The following is a 14,769-nucleotide window of genomic DNA, read 5'->3' as shown; positions in this document are numbered from 1 at the left end:
AAAGCAGAGAAGTGACAAACTCACTGTGCGTGTGTCTGTCATCACGGATGAGCAATAGAGATGATAAGAATCCTCAAGGCAAGCCTGTATCATTAGAGAAGGAAGAAAAAAGCTCATTATTAGGGGGAAGTTGATGTTCTGTGAAGCCAGAGCTTTTAGAACAAAAAGAAGCAGACTGACAGTTTTCAGGGCTGGGAAGCATTGTTTTATGGATGATCCATGACAGGCCCTGGGGTCTTTTGATTTCTCTTATTTTATTGCTTTAGTGCCCCCACTTTCTCCATCAGGCCCCAGGCAGAACCCTGAGGGGAGTCTATGGGAAAAAGTTCTTAGAGGAAGAAGAGGAGGATTTCTGTGGCAGAGGGGTATCTGTATTTAAAGAGTTTCATTTAAACTGTTTGGAAAATATCACTGAAGCAGATCAGTAGTATAATCTCATTATAAACCCAACTTTATACTTTCCAAAGGATGAAGCTTAAAGGGTGGAGGTAGGTATCATTGTAGCTGTGAAGCCTGGATTTAAACTAGGTTCAAATCAAGGTGACACCCTGTCTTACCTTGGATCAATCATTTAACCCCCCTGACCCTCAGTCTCCACATCTGTACATTGGGATTGAGATTCCAGCCAACCTTACAGAGTTACTGTAGGAAATACATGAAGGTCCCCGAGCAGACCCTCAGGGAATCACCCTGACATCATCTTCACATGGCCATCCTGTCGTTGCTATCATCACTGTTGTCACTATGCCCAGGAGGTTACAAAGCAATAATAGAAACCAACTTTAAAAATCAGAAAGTTGTCAGGCTTCAAATCATAGCAGCTTTCAGAAAACACACAAATCACCTATTTCAAACTTAACAACAACGGGAACCATAGCTAGATTTATTTTGTCAGTTCCCTGCTCACTTTGATAAAACAGTCATTTATTTCCAGGGCAGGCAGTCCCCAAAGTTCAGATCTCCCTTTAAGATACAGAACAGATGGGGCTGGGGATGTGGCTCAAGCGGTAGCGCGCTCGTCTGGCATGCGTGCGGCCTGGGTTCGCTCCTCGGCACCACATACAAACAAAGATGTTGTGTCCGCCAATAACTAAAAAAAATAAAATAAATATTTAAAAAAAAGTTCTCTCTCTCTCTTTCTCTCTCTCTCTAAAAAAAAAAAAAAAAGATACAGAACAGCACTGCTGTGCCAAGACAGATCAGTTCTCTACAGTATTTTGCTGTTATGCCCACCCCACCTCCAGTGACCAATTCCCAAGCTTCCTTTGTTCCCCAGCCTTGGTTCCCAAGGCACAAACAGCTCAGAGAAGAAAGCAGTTCTTATGGTTCTGGTCTCAGGTTTCCCTGTGTCTTAGACTCAAACCCAGTGATTCCACAGTCGAGTTCCCCCAGAGCTATGGACCACTCTAAGAACATTTACAAAAGACAAGATATGAGAATAAGTGTGTAGAATATGGACAAGAATCATGATCCAAAGAATGAAAACACATCCTCCCACTGAATCATTCCATAAACACTGGTGGAATATCTATAGGGGTCCAGTTCTATGCTCAGGACTGGACAATAAGGAAAAGAGAATACCGTCCTTATCTAGAAGTCCATAGCCTAGGAGACAGCAATTAAGGACCCCTGTAGCATGGAGAGGAGAGAAGCCTATTCAGGGTTGGTTCAGTGACACCTTATGATGAGATTACTGGGCTCACATTCTCGGGGCAGGCAGTGAACAAACACTGAGGGATATCCTGAAATACCTCCCCATCACTTACTTTGCACCATACCGATCTCCCTTTTATGTCTTCATTGTTTCAGAATAAGAGACATCCTTACTCAAAAGCCAGTATTAATATTGCTCATTATCAGCCATGCCAAAACCTGTGAGGCCACTGACCAACCATCTTATTCCCTCATCTGTAAGATAGGAACAAAACTGTTTGCCCTGCAATCAGATATCAAACATAAAAACTTTTTTTTTTGTAAAGTTCTGTTAAGGGAGGCAGTTTTGTCCCCATCATACAGATGAGGAGATGAAATGATGGGCCTTACAGCTCAAAGGTAAAAGAGCTGGGGTGTGAGCCAACATCTTCTGACTCCGAGTGTAGCACTCACATCCTTCAATACCTACAGCAGAGTTTGCTCCATCCTGAGGGCCCAGGAAAAGGCCAAGGGGTCAGGGAACAGCTGGTAACACCTGCCAGTACCTGGATGCACCTTGATTTGAACCTAGTTTAAATCCAGGCTTGACAGCTACAATGATACCTACCTCCACCACATACCTATGTGGCAGCAGCACTGTGCAGCCAACCTCAGCCTTATCACCTGAATGTCCCTATGCTCTACCTGCTACAACCTGTGTAAATGCAGTCCCTCACCTCTGTTGCCCAGAGGGAGAACCTCAGGAACAAGTCTCCTCATATTCCTCATCTATATCCACTGCCACCCACAAGTCCCCATGGGAATTACCTCATTATCCCCGTGGAGGCTGTAGCCTCCACTGAAATACTACTTGGGGAGTTTCTTCCTAGGATCCCAAATCCTGAAGAAGTCAAATAGACTCAGGTTCCCATCTGTTTCCCAAATTTGCCCTGCATTGGCCACTTTGGGTTCTGAGCTACTAAATCTTCCACATCACCTGGGGAGAACAGGTCCTTCAGGTTATGGCTCCAACCCTGGCTTCCCAGGGACCAAGAATCTGTTTGGGGAATAGGAAGAGGCAGACTCCTCATAGAGCTTCTACTGTCTTATCTCACATTTCTTTCTCCAGGCCCTATATAATAGGCTCTCCACTTCTCTTTCGGTCCACAGTCATATAAACAAATCAGGGAAAGAAGAGAATCTGGGCCCCACAAACCAATTGACCACTGCTAGATAATTTCAGAAAAGGAAAGGCATCCTTAGTCAAAAGCAAGTATCCCTCATTATCAGCCATGCCAAAATGCCATTGTCCAATCATTTCACTCTTTTATCTGTAAAATGGGACAGGGCAGGGGGGGGGACATTCAGGAATGGATCCCAATCATGAACTCTTAAAAATACCCCTTAATAGCAATAATAGTCATTTATTGAGTCCTCAAATGTATACCTAATTAACGCTCACAAGAATCTTTAAAATAAGTACTACTACTGACCTCTATTTAGAAAAGAAAATGGTGGTCACTTGCTGAGGGCACATCCTCAAACCTAAGCAGTAGGCAGATGGGCCCCCCACTCTCTGTCCTCAGAACCTAGGCCTTCACAATACTGAACCCAAACTTGTCCACCCTGACTGCGTTTGAAGGGTTTGCAGACCCAGGTAGCATTTCTACTCAATTGCTCTGAGAAACAGTGACAAAGCAGGGTTTAAGTAATAGGTTGATGGGTGGGTGGGAGGGAGGAGGAGAAGCTGTTAACTTTAGATGTGTAATTCAGGCTGCTTATTAAGTGGCAGAAGTGTCACCATGCCCTATCTTTGCCATCCACCTTCTAAAATAAAGAGCCAGGGCCTATGATTTCCTCAGTGGGAAGATCCATCCCTCACATCCTTATAAACCCTGCAGATGGTGGGGCTTTTTACAATCACCAAGGAAAACTTTGGCCTATGAGAGGTTCCTGTTATTTGCTGAAGTCCCCCAGAAGCATGCCCTCCACATCTAGTAGAGGATCTTATAAGATAGGAGAATGTCCCAGAAATTTGTTTATTAACCCCGTCACACTACATAGAGCCCTGAGTGATAAAATCACATTGGTACTTGGTCATCCTGGTACCCCATTCCTGCATCTAGGTCAGTCAAACATCCTCTGCAGTAATGACTTATATGAATTCTAGCCCCAGAACACAAACCTCTGTGTGTATATTAATACTATGTAAGTTGAAAGTATATAAGTAATTATTGACAGAGCCAAAATAAAAACCCTAAAATCAGAATTATAGTCAGGTAGTATTGTCTATAAAATTACTCCTGTTCCAAAATATAAAGGATTATAGTAGCTTACATCTACCTGGTGTTTTCTATCTGCCAGGAACTGTTAAAGAACAGTCCTGGACCGTCACATCAATGTTACCTGGTGAGAAATGCATATTCTCAGGCTCCGCCCAGACTTGAGTCAGAAATGCTGGGAATAGTCCGAGCAGTCTATGTTTTAACAAGCTCTTCAGGTGAGTCTGATGCATTCTAAAGTTTGAGAACCCTTGCCTTATATTAATGTTGAAGAAAATAAGGTAGAGGAACTATTGAACACTACTGTTTCCAGATTATAGAGAAGAAATCTGTCTTAAAATATCAAGTGACACCAGGACTGGAAGGCAGTCCATTTTGCCACCCAAGTTCCTGTTTTCCTAAATACATCTGTTCCTGCCAATGAAAAATAAGCATGCCAAAAGTCAAAGAGACAGCAATTCCTATGGAAACAAATCAAAGAGAGTTTCAGTTCAGAGCAAGCAAGCAAGAAACATTTATTGACCATCAGTTATGTGTCAGTCACCATGTGCTGTGGTTTGAATGTTTCCATCCTCTTCAAATTATTATGCTAAAATTCCAAACCCCAAGGAGATGGTGGTGGGACCTCTGAGAGATGATTAGGTCATGGTGCAGAGCTTTCATGAATGATTAATGACTTTATAAAAGAGGCCTCAGAAAGACCCCTTACCTGGTCCTTCTGCCTGTGAGGACCCAGCAGAAGTCTACCAACTCTGACAGCAGCCCTCACCAGACTCTGAACATTTCAGTGCCTAGACGTTGGATTTCCAGCCTCAAAAACTGTAAGCAATAAGTTTCTGTTGTTTATGAGCCACACAGTCTTGAAGATTTGTTATAGTAGCCCAAACAGAAAAAGACACTATGCACAAATATCTCATTTAATTCTAACAATAGGCCATGCCAGTTAGGCACTCTGAAATCATACCAGGTAGGGTGAACTACTTTTCCAAGTTCTCCTTGCTCAGGAAGTTGGAGGGTAGAATTTGAATCCTGCTTAAACTCTCTAAAACCCTCATAGCCTCCCAGGGGCACAGTTACATATTTAGCAAACCCATGTATCCTCATGGCAAAAAGGCCAGGAAACCAAGGATAAATGTGTATGTAGCAGCAGCAAGTGAGATCACTCTGTTCCAGGGCTCAAAATCCACCTCTACAGCATCATCACGATCTTTCCTCCCTCCCTCCCTCCCGCTTCCCTTCACATAAACCACCGACTTTTCCCTTTCTCTCTGTGAGATGGGAGGGGGGGAGACAAGTTCTTACCAAACTGAACATGTTGATTCTCTTTCTATTAATTGAGCATTCACCTACCTTCCAGGGGAAACAAGGCCCTTAGAGGTTAATGCTGCCAGGAATGAGATGAATTGCTAGTTGGAAATGTAGCAATATTCAGTGAGGATTATCTTAATGTTATGGATGCCTTTAACCAGCTCCCCACACAACACACATACACGCCCTCGAAACTGGCTTAGGATTTACCAGCAACCTTCTAAATCAATGGCTTACTTAACTTTCAGGCTGTATATGAAATGTCATGAAATGTCTCTACAGTCAAGCAGCACAAGGAGATCCAAAACTTAAATGCATTTTTATATTAACTACAGTTTCCCAGTCATCATTTTGTAGATTTTTTTAAATAGTTTGCTATTTCTTTTCACATAAAGACATAGTATTTTTACTTCTTGATTCATAGATTCAAAGAGAAACAAGGTGGAAACTTCAAGTGAAAATATTTGTTAGAATAAATATATTTTTTTAAAAAAACCCAACTCTAAACAGCCCCAAATGCAAAGGCCATCTCTGTCACTCCCTAGCTTAAAACTTATGACTGGTTCTTGGTCACTTTCAGGATGGAGCCCAGGTATCCCAGGCTCTTTGCCAAGTACTTTGTGATCAGGTGGCTGTCCACCCACATTCTATCCCCAAAGTCTGATACTTCGACTACACACCCCTTGCCCTGGGTGGGCAATATACAGACAGTCCCCAGAAAGTCCCCCCATCCTCAGTCCTTTGTAACTATAGGATTCTCAGGCCAGAATCCTTCTCCATTTCTACTCATCCTTCAAACTCAGCACAGTTGCCACGGTCTTCCTTGACCACAGTGGGGACTCCCAAGGTAACCTGTACTGACCTTCATCATAGTACTTTCATGCTGGTTCATGGTAGTCAATTTAATCCTGGGTCACCACCAAAGCAAGGAGTTTCATGAAAGTATCTCATTGTCATGAGAGCCCTGCACAGGACCAGTCACATAATAAGCACTCGGAGCATCATTGTTGAATGAATGAGTGAATAAATGAATAAATGAATGATCATTCATTCACCTAGGTATTCATTTTGTCCACAGGCTCCAAGTACACCCTAGAAGTGAAAGCTATGATTGTCCTCTCCCAACACATTTAAAAAGTGGCTTCTAGCCCAGGAACAGTGGAACACACCCATAATCCCAGCTGCTAAGGAAGCTGAGGCAGGAGGATCACAAGTTCAAGGCCAGGCTTAGCAATTTAGCAAGACTCTGTCTCAAAATAAAAAGGGCTGGGGATGTAGCTCAGTGGTAGAGCTCCCCTGGGTTCAATTCCCAGTACTGAAAACAATTTTTTTTTTCAAACTGCTTCCATTCCCAGGGACTCATACCAACATGGCCACAATCACCTCAAGGCTGCAGAAATTCAGTCCTGCACATGATGTAGATGAACTCATTTTCATTATCTAGAGGAGTCCAGCATTGTTCACCAAAGTCAAGATTCTTAAGATTGGTAACAAAACCCAAGCTAGGTTAGAGTCCTAAAGCTAGTTCCTATCTGGAATGGTCTGGAAGTTTAGTTTGGTTCAAACCTTCATATCATAAGGCCAGTGTAAATATGTTCTATGTATTTAAGAGCAGGGGTGAGGGTAATTATAGAAGCAGTAAAGTATTATAGACAACTCTAACTCAAGCATAAAGCAGTGTATAAAGTAAACAATGGAAGACTATACCCTGATATTGGCCCATAATGTGATTCTCCAGGAACAGCCCTAGTTTAGTTTTTAGAAGGCTGATGTATAATGAACCTGTAACACAGAGTCAACTCACAGTTGGCCACATACAATATGGTTTTTACAGCAGTTTTGTTAGTTGCTACAAAATTAAAATTAAAATGCTTCACAACTGAGATGCTTTCATGAGGCTCCCAGCTTTGAAAAAGAATAGGAAATAAATAGACTATCAGAAACTAGAATGAAAAATACTGTGATTTTCAACTTTTCTTAGAAAATCCAAAGATCTACCACCCCATTAGCAATAACGAGGTGAAGGTGACTGGTGCCAGATACTTAGCATGAGGCATGCTTTCAAGGTAGTCACAGCCCCTACCTGGCCCACTTACCAAGCCAATCCAGCATCTACAAGCACTGGAGTTTACAATCACTAATATATATCCTTATAAAACCCTTCTAAATAGCATTATGAGCACTGACTACCATCTTCTCTTTTCCATTATATTTATTGTTTTTTGTTTGTTTTTTGTTTTAGTACTGGTGATGGAACTCAGGGGCACTTAATCACTGAACCACATCTCCAGGCCTTTTTTGTATTTTATTTGGAGACAAGATCTCACTGAGTTGATTAGGGCCTTGCTAAGTTGCTGAGGCTGGCTTTGAACTTGCAATCCTCCTGTTTCTTCTTCCCAAGCTGCTGGGATTACAGGCATTGGCCACTGTGTCCAGCTTATTTATTGTTAATGTATACAATTCTACCTACATATTCCTCTGTATGGTATATATGGGGCAGGATCTATATGTGTAATGGTATTTATAACCAGTACTTTCCCAATGAATATTTACAGTAGCACCACATATTTTCACTAACAGTAAACCATATACATATATGTGTGTATGAAAGAGTGTGCATTTATGTAAATATATACCTATATATACATATATATGTGTTAATAGATATATATGCATATATATATATATATATATATATATATATGTCTTTGTGAGTATTTCTCTTGAGTGAATTTCTGTATATAGAATTGCTGAATAAAAGGGAATGTATATTTAGGGTTGGGGATGTGGCTCAAGGGGTAGCACGCTCGCCTGGCATACGTGAAGCACTGGGTTTGATCCTCAGCACCACATGAAAATAAAATCAAGATATTGTGTCCACCTAAAAAAACTAAAAAATAAAAACTTTTTTTAAAAGGGGGAATGTATATTTAAATTTTTATTGGACAATATAAAAATGCTGAAATTTGTTTAGAATCCCAGTCATGGTTAGCCCCAAGCAGGGGCAAGGAGAGGCTGAGGCTAGAGACAGGGCTGGAGAGGTAAACTGCCCACCACTTTAGCCCTCTTCTTCAGCAGCGATAATCCTGTGTTCCTAGTCCACCCATAGTTCATTGCCACAACAGTAATATCACAAATGGAAGAGCCAGACTTAACAGAACAAATAAGTTTTTGAATTTAACTTGAAACTTTAATTCAGTCATAAATTGGGCATGAAAACAAAATGAGACAATTCTGGTTATCTCTATAGAATTTTCTATTTGTTATTGCAAACCAAAGGAATTTTACTAAAATGTATTGCCTAGCCTTTATTTAATTTGCGCATTTCTCATTATTTTATCTCAAAAAGAAATTCTTCCATACTCTCTCTCTTTCTGTTTCAGGCTTATTTCCCTTTATACTTCTTATAAATTAACCTGGTATTACCCTGAGAAGGCTGCTCATGTTTCCATGGTTTGAGCTTTATTAAATAAAACTAAAAATATAAATCTAGGATCAAAATGCAAAAAAGGTATTGAACATCTTTTTAAATATCATAGATGCAGCAAATGGGATGACATGAGGGTTAAGAATGCAGACTGCCTGGATCTAAATCCTGGGTTCCTTGGGCCCTGATGGACCAAAGCATCATCTCCAAATGGCTCCACTTCCTCATCTGCAAGACTAGATAATAACAGGGTTAGGGTTCTTTGCACAGAATCTGACACAAAATAATGCTAATTGTTATTATTTATTCTAGCATAATAACCAACCCCATCCCTCTTAAAGTTCTGAAGATGCTACAGTGCCCATGACCACGTAGGCCTTGGGGCAGCTCTCTGTGAGTTGACAGTCATGCAGTGACCAAATCAGAATGATAACTGCTTCAGGAAGAGAAGCCAGGAGTTGGGCTCAGTTTTAAACTGTACTTTAGATGCAACATGATAGATAATAAGAGCCCTGGCAAGGGGATAATGGCTAACCTTTGCTGAGCGCTACTCTGTCACACTCTTTGAAGCATTTTATAAGCATCTTCTCGATGTACGCTCACAATAATCCTATGGGATAAGTGTTGTTATTACCATCGTCTTTTTTCTCAGATGAGAACCAAGTACAGAGTGTTAAAGTGATTTGCTCTAGGTCACACTCTTATATAATAAAGTGGTAAAGCCAGGCACAGTGGTGCACACCTGTAATCCCAACTACTAGGGAGGCTTAGGCAGGAGGTCACAAGTTCAAGGTCAACCTGGGCAATTTAGTGAGAGTCTGTCTTGAAAAAAAATTTTTTTTTCTTTTAGAATAGGACTGGGGATATGGCTCAGTGGAAGAGCACTCTATGGAGTTCAATGCCCAGTACCATATACACACAAAATAATCATAAAAATGGGGTGGCATAGGTCAACTGACTTTAGAACTTATGCTCTTGACAACTAAAGAGGTCAGAAATGATATCAAAAAGAGATAAACTGCAGCTACAACAAAAAGAAAAATTAGTATTGTCAACTTATATCTCTAGAGCACCTGCAGACAGCAGATCTGCTCTAAGATAGCAGACACTGCTCTAAGTGCTGCTGACATGTTGGGAAATGTATTCCTTATGAAAAGCTTAAGTATATATTACTGATCATATTTTTATGGACGGGGCTTGGAACTATTGAACACAAAGCTCACAAAAGTTCTTAATGGTAGAGCTGAGTGTCCAAAGCATGTCTCCAGATTCCAAGTCCCAAGCTTTCTCCTTAGAATTCAGTGAGAATTCCAAACACAAAGGAGTCATTCCCCTCAGTCATCAAATATTTACTAGGCACTCGTGTCAGCCACAATGATCAATACAGGCATGGTTCCTGCACTATGAGACAAAAATTGTGTAGAAGAAACCAACTATATATGATAATAAGTGAATATAACATATCATATAATTGGTAGGTAATTAGCACCATCACAGCCCCCCAAAATAACTAATTTATTTGACATGTTTTAAATGTTATTTAGCCAGTAATAGAAAAATAATTCTAATTCTGAAAAAAATAAAAAGAAACATATGTTTTTCATGTATTCTATCATATAATACCAGACCTGCCTCTGAAGAAAGATATCTAGGACTAAAGCATTTGGGGAATTACTGGGTTTTGCAATTTTCCCACCTGTGTGATCAAGAGTACAAGATTATGGTTACCCAATAGTCCGGGCAAATTGTCAGCTTTTGCATAGACTTGCTCTGGATTTAATAAGAATTAAGGTTGAATCCTGCTAATGGTTTTGAATCAAAATATTTACCAATTTCATCAGAAAGGAAACAGTAAAAGATGATAGGGAAGACCAGTTAGGAGCAAAATGAGCACAGGGTTGGGGTTTTTGTGTTTTTGTTTGTTTGTTTTTTAAGGCACAGACAGTATCTGTTATGGATTAACATTGACTTACTATAATTTCAGAGCTTTGAAATAATTTTTTTAAATAGTTACTGTGTTAGTCAGCTTATTGTTGCTGTTACTAAAATACCTGACAAGAACAATTTAGAGGATGAAAGATTTGTTTTGTCTTACCATTTCAGAGGTTTGAGGCTCCATTTCTTTGGGCCCGAGGTGATGCAGAACATCATGGCAGGAGGGTATAAAGGAGGAAAGCATTCCGTTCATGGCAGCCAGGAAGGAGCTAGGGGGGAAAATAAGCTGCAGAAAAGATAAACCCTTCTAGAGCATGTCCCCAGTGATCTATTTCATCCAACTAGGTTTAGCCTACCAGTAGCCCATTCAGCAATCAATGGATTGATAAGTCCACTGATGAGGTCAGAGCCCTCTTGATCCAATCACTGCCCAGTCAAATGCCCCATCTCTGCACCTTGCTGCACTGGGGACCATGCTTTCAAAATGAGGCTCTGAGGGGCATTCCAAATCCAAACTATAACATCTATATATCAATTATAATCCACAGGATTACAATTATTATTTATTATTAATATTAATTATTATAATTTATATAGGATTTAAATATCTCATTGTAACTGTTTTAGTAAATTTATAATGATTTAAACTATTTTCATGATCTTTTCTTAAAATGTATTAAACTAGTAATATATGTTCATTATAGAAAAATTACAAATGTACATAAGCATGATGAAAAAAATAAAAATCAGCTAACAAGCCTGGTTCCCAGAAACAGCCATTGTTGACATTTTGGCATACATTCTTCTAGTCCCAAATTATATATCTGTCATTGTTCTTAAATAACCTGTAAGTTAAAAGTTTCTATATCCACTTAATTGTAAATGTTCTTCATATTATATATATGTATATATATATACATACATATCATTTCAATAGTTTTATAGCATTCCCATATTATATAGATACATAATCTGTGTGTGTGTGTCTTTATCTGTTCTTCTATTGTTGCACAATAAGGTTATTTTGAACTTTTCACTATTATAAGTGATGCTACAAGGAATATACTTAAGTACATTTCTGTTATATTAGTACAAACTTCTACAAGTGTTATTTAAGGATCAAAGGGACTTTGTTGTTGTTGTTTGCAATATTGGGGATTGAACTCAAGGATGCTTTACCACTGAGCTACATCCCCAGCTTTTTTTATTTTATTTTTTTTTTATGTTGAGACAAGGTCTTGCTAAATTGCTGTGCCTGGCCTGGAACTTACCATCCTCCTGCCTCAGCCTCCCAATTAACTGGATTTATATGCATGTGCCACCATGCCCAACTCAAAGGGGCATATTGCCATAGTGTGGCTGGGCACAAATGCCGCAGTCTGGCTGGGCACAAAATCACGAGCCACCACACAGCTTGTAGATTCAAATAGCAACTCTTTATTCCCAAACTCACACCAGCCATCTACAATCACGTTCTGGGGAAATCCACGTTCTCTGCCCAAATCCATCCCCACTGGGCTTCTGTCTCCCAAAAAATACTGTCTGAATCCGGTGAGAACTCAAGGGGAACTCAGGCAGCAGGATACGCCCTATTCCCAGCAGGAATAACCTTAAACCTGGAACCACCCTAAACCCGGATACGCCCTGGTCCTTGAGCAAGGTCACCTACATGCAATGTCACTGCAAAATGTCCTATTTCCACGAGTCCTTCCACTAAGCAACATGGGGTACGCTGGCAAGGAAATTGTCATACCTACTTGGCTAATGGCTCCCAGCAGCATATTTTTGTGGCTTTGGCTATACACTGAATTTAATTTTTATATATATATTTTTTACTTTGAAATAATTATAGACTCATAATATTTGCAAAAAAAAAATGGTACAAAGAAGTCCCTTGTACCTTCACCTAGCTTCATCTTATATAACTATAATATATTATAAAAACAAAAAAACCGACATTGGCACAATACAATTAACTAGACTACAGGCTTTACTTGGGTTTCACCAGTCAAATTATTTTCTATTAACAGAACCTACTTTCTCTTCTCATAAAGCTGCCTTTAGAATGCCTTTCTAATCTCCTGTAGGAAAAATAATACAAATATAAGTCATAGATTATTTTTCTCAACTGAAAATCAAGAATGCAAGAATCTTTCACCAGATTTGAAGGTGGATAAAAATCACTGTTTGTGATACAAAAAAAAAAAAAAATGTTTCTGTCTTCTTGATTCTTTATGATACACTGGAGCATAGTTTCTCCAAAGCCTGGGATACCCAGGACAAAAAGTGAATAACTGGATCAGAGTGGGAAAGTTGTTCCCTTGTCCTTCCTCTTATGATTGTGCTAAAAAGAAAGCTTATGTTTAGGGCTAGTCTTTAATGCCTCTCTAACTCTTGCTAATTCTCCCTTTTTAACACAAATTGCTCAGGCCTCATGTTTAGGTCTAGGAAGATAATAGCATTTGACTGGAATTCAATGGTATTCTATTACTTTAATCAAATATGTATTTACCTTCACCTTCAAACTGCAGCAAGTGAAACTGGTTTCTCATTTACAGAAGTGTGTTTTTTTTTTAATTTCCTTTTAAAATAAGTTATTTCAATTAGGAAAGTGAGTTGCTATTCTTTAAAAGTATGTGATTATGGAAAAAAGACATAAAGATGGATTAAGGATACATTGTGTTAAGAGTGTTCTGGTGGATAAAGAACTAACCACATGTACCTGCATGTTCTTCCTCAGGTTTTGTAGGGGTTAGAGTGAGAACCCTCTGGCTCCTGGTTCTTTCATGAGATCTGCTTACCAAAAAGAAGAAAAAAGAGATGAATCCTGAATCTATTAAGCATTTATTGTATGCATCACCACATTTGACTCCTCTGAACAACCTAGTGAAATAGGTGCTCTTAATAACCTCATCTTATACATGAGGAATCAGAGAGAGAGAGAGGAATGGAGCAATTTGCCCAGGTGATCTGTTAAATGTCAGAGCTGGGATTTAGATCGGTTCTATTGGACTCCAAAGTCATGCTCTTGATTGCTGGATCAAACTGTTTCTCATTAAACTTAAATGTACCAGAAAATGTACCCTGGCTCTTTGTCCTCAGCACCAGTTTGGATCACTTTACCCTAGGGCTGGTAGTTGCAGAGGAGCACCCTCTGGTCCACTCCTTGCCTGCAAACATCCTCCTGATTGCAGAGGAAAACTCACAATTAACTTCATTCCAGGCCTGCATCTTTCAAAGGCAGGATGTCCCACAGCCATCCACCCCCTGCTGTTCTGCCTTCCTTCATTTCCACTGTTGGAAAGATGCCCACTCCCTTTGTCCCAGTCCTTGAATAGTTCCAAAGGTTCCCTTGTATCACTAGAAAATCAAGTCACATGGGCAAAGTCAACTCATGTCGGCAGATAACAGAGCTTTAGTTACATATTAAAACATTCATCCACGTCCATACTAGGTACTAAAGGAAGAGAGCAAGAAGTAGAGACCATGGCCTCCACCAAGAATATAGTGAGAGTCAGAGAGACTTGACAAACAAGCAGCCCTCACACTTCATATTTCCAACCACCTGACCTCCTAGGAGGGACCCTTAAGGAACTTAAGGATTGGATTACAAATGGTTAACTTTACAGCAGAGATCCTGAGAACGTCAAAGGCTGAGAGCCAGTCAATTGAAAACACTGAATCTCTAAAGTTATAATTCCAATAAATAATTTGATCTACAAAAGTTATCTGCATGTTTGTTTTGTAATTTAGAGTAGGCTTCCTTGAAGGTAATTTGGGAGCAGGAGTTAGGGATGGGTTTGTGAAACAGGAGCTGAGGGAGAGCTAATCCAAGGATGAGTTATTGTGTCAGTACCTTATGAGCAAGTGGTGCTCATCGTGGGATCTTCTAAGGAGCCTTATGAAATCTCAGGACCATCCCAAAGGATGAAAAGGAGCATTTATTCACACGCTGCCCATCAGTCAAAGATGATCCACACCTCTGGGTCAAGCACCTCTGAGCAAGTTCCTAATGATAATCCACGCACTTTTTAGTTCATGGCAGGGTTTTGAGGAGAGACCCAAATTTGGTAAAACTTACCTTATGTTAGAGGTAGAGTTGAGGACATTCAAAGCAGCACCAAAACTATAAAACCACTACTAACAGTTTGATATACATCTGCCCACACTCAAATATTTAAGAAC

Source organism: Marmota flaviventris, chromosome 5 (genome assembly GCF_047511675.1).
Source record: "Marmota flaviventris isolate mMarFla1 chromosome 5, mMarFla1.hap1, whole genome shotgun sequence".
Taxonomy (NCBI): Eukaryota; Metazoa; Chordata; class Mammalia; order Rodentia; family Sciuridae; genus Marmota; species Marmota flaviventris.
Note: the sequence above shows the minus strand (reverse complement) of the source record.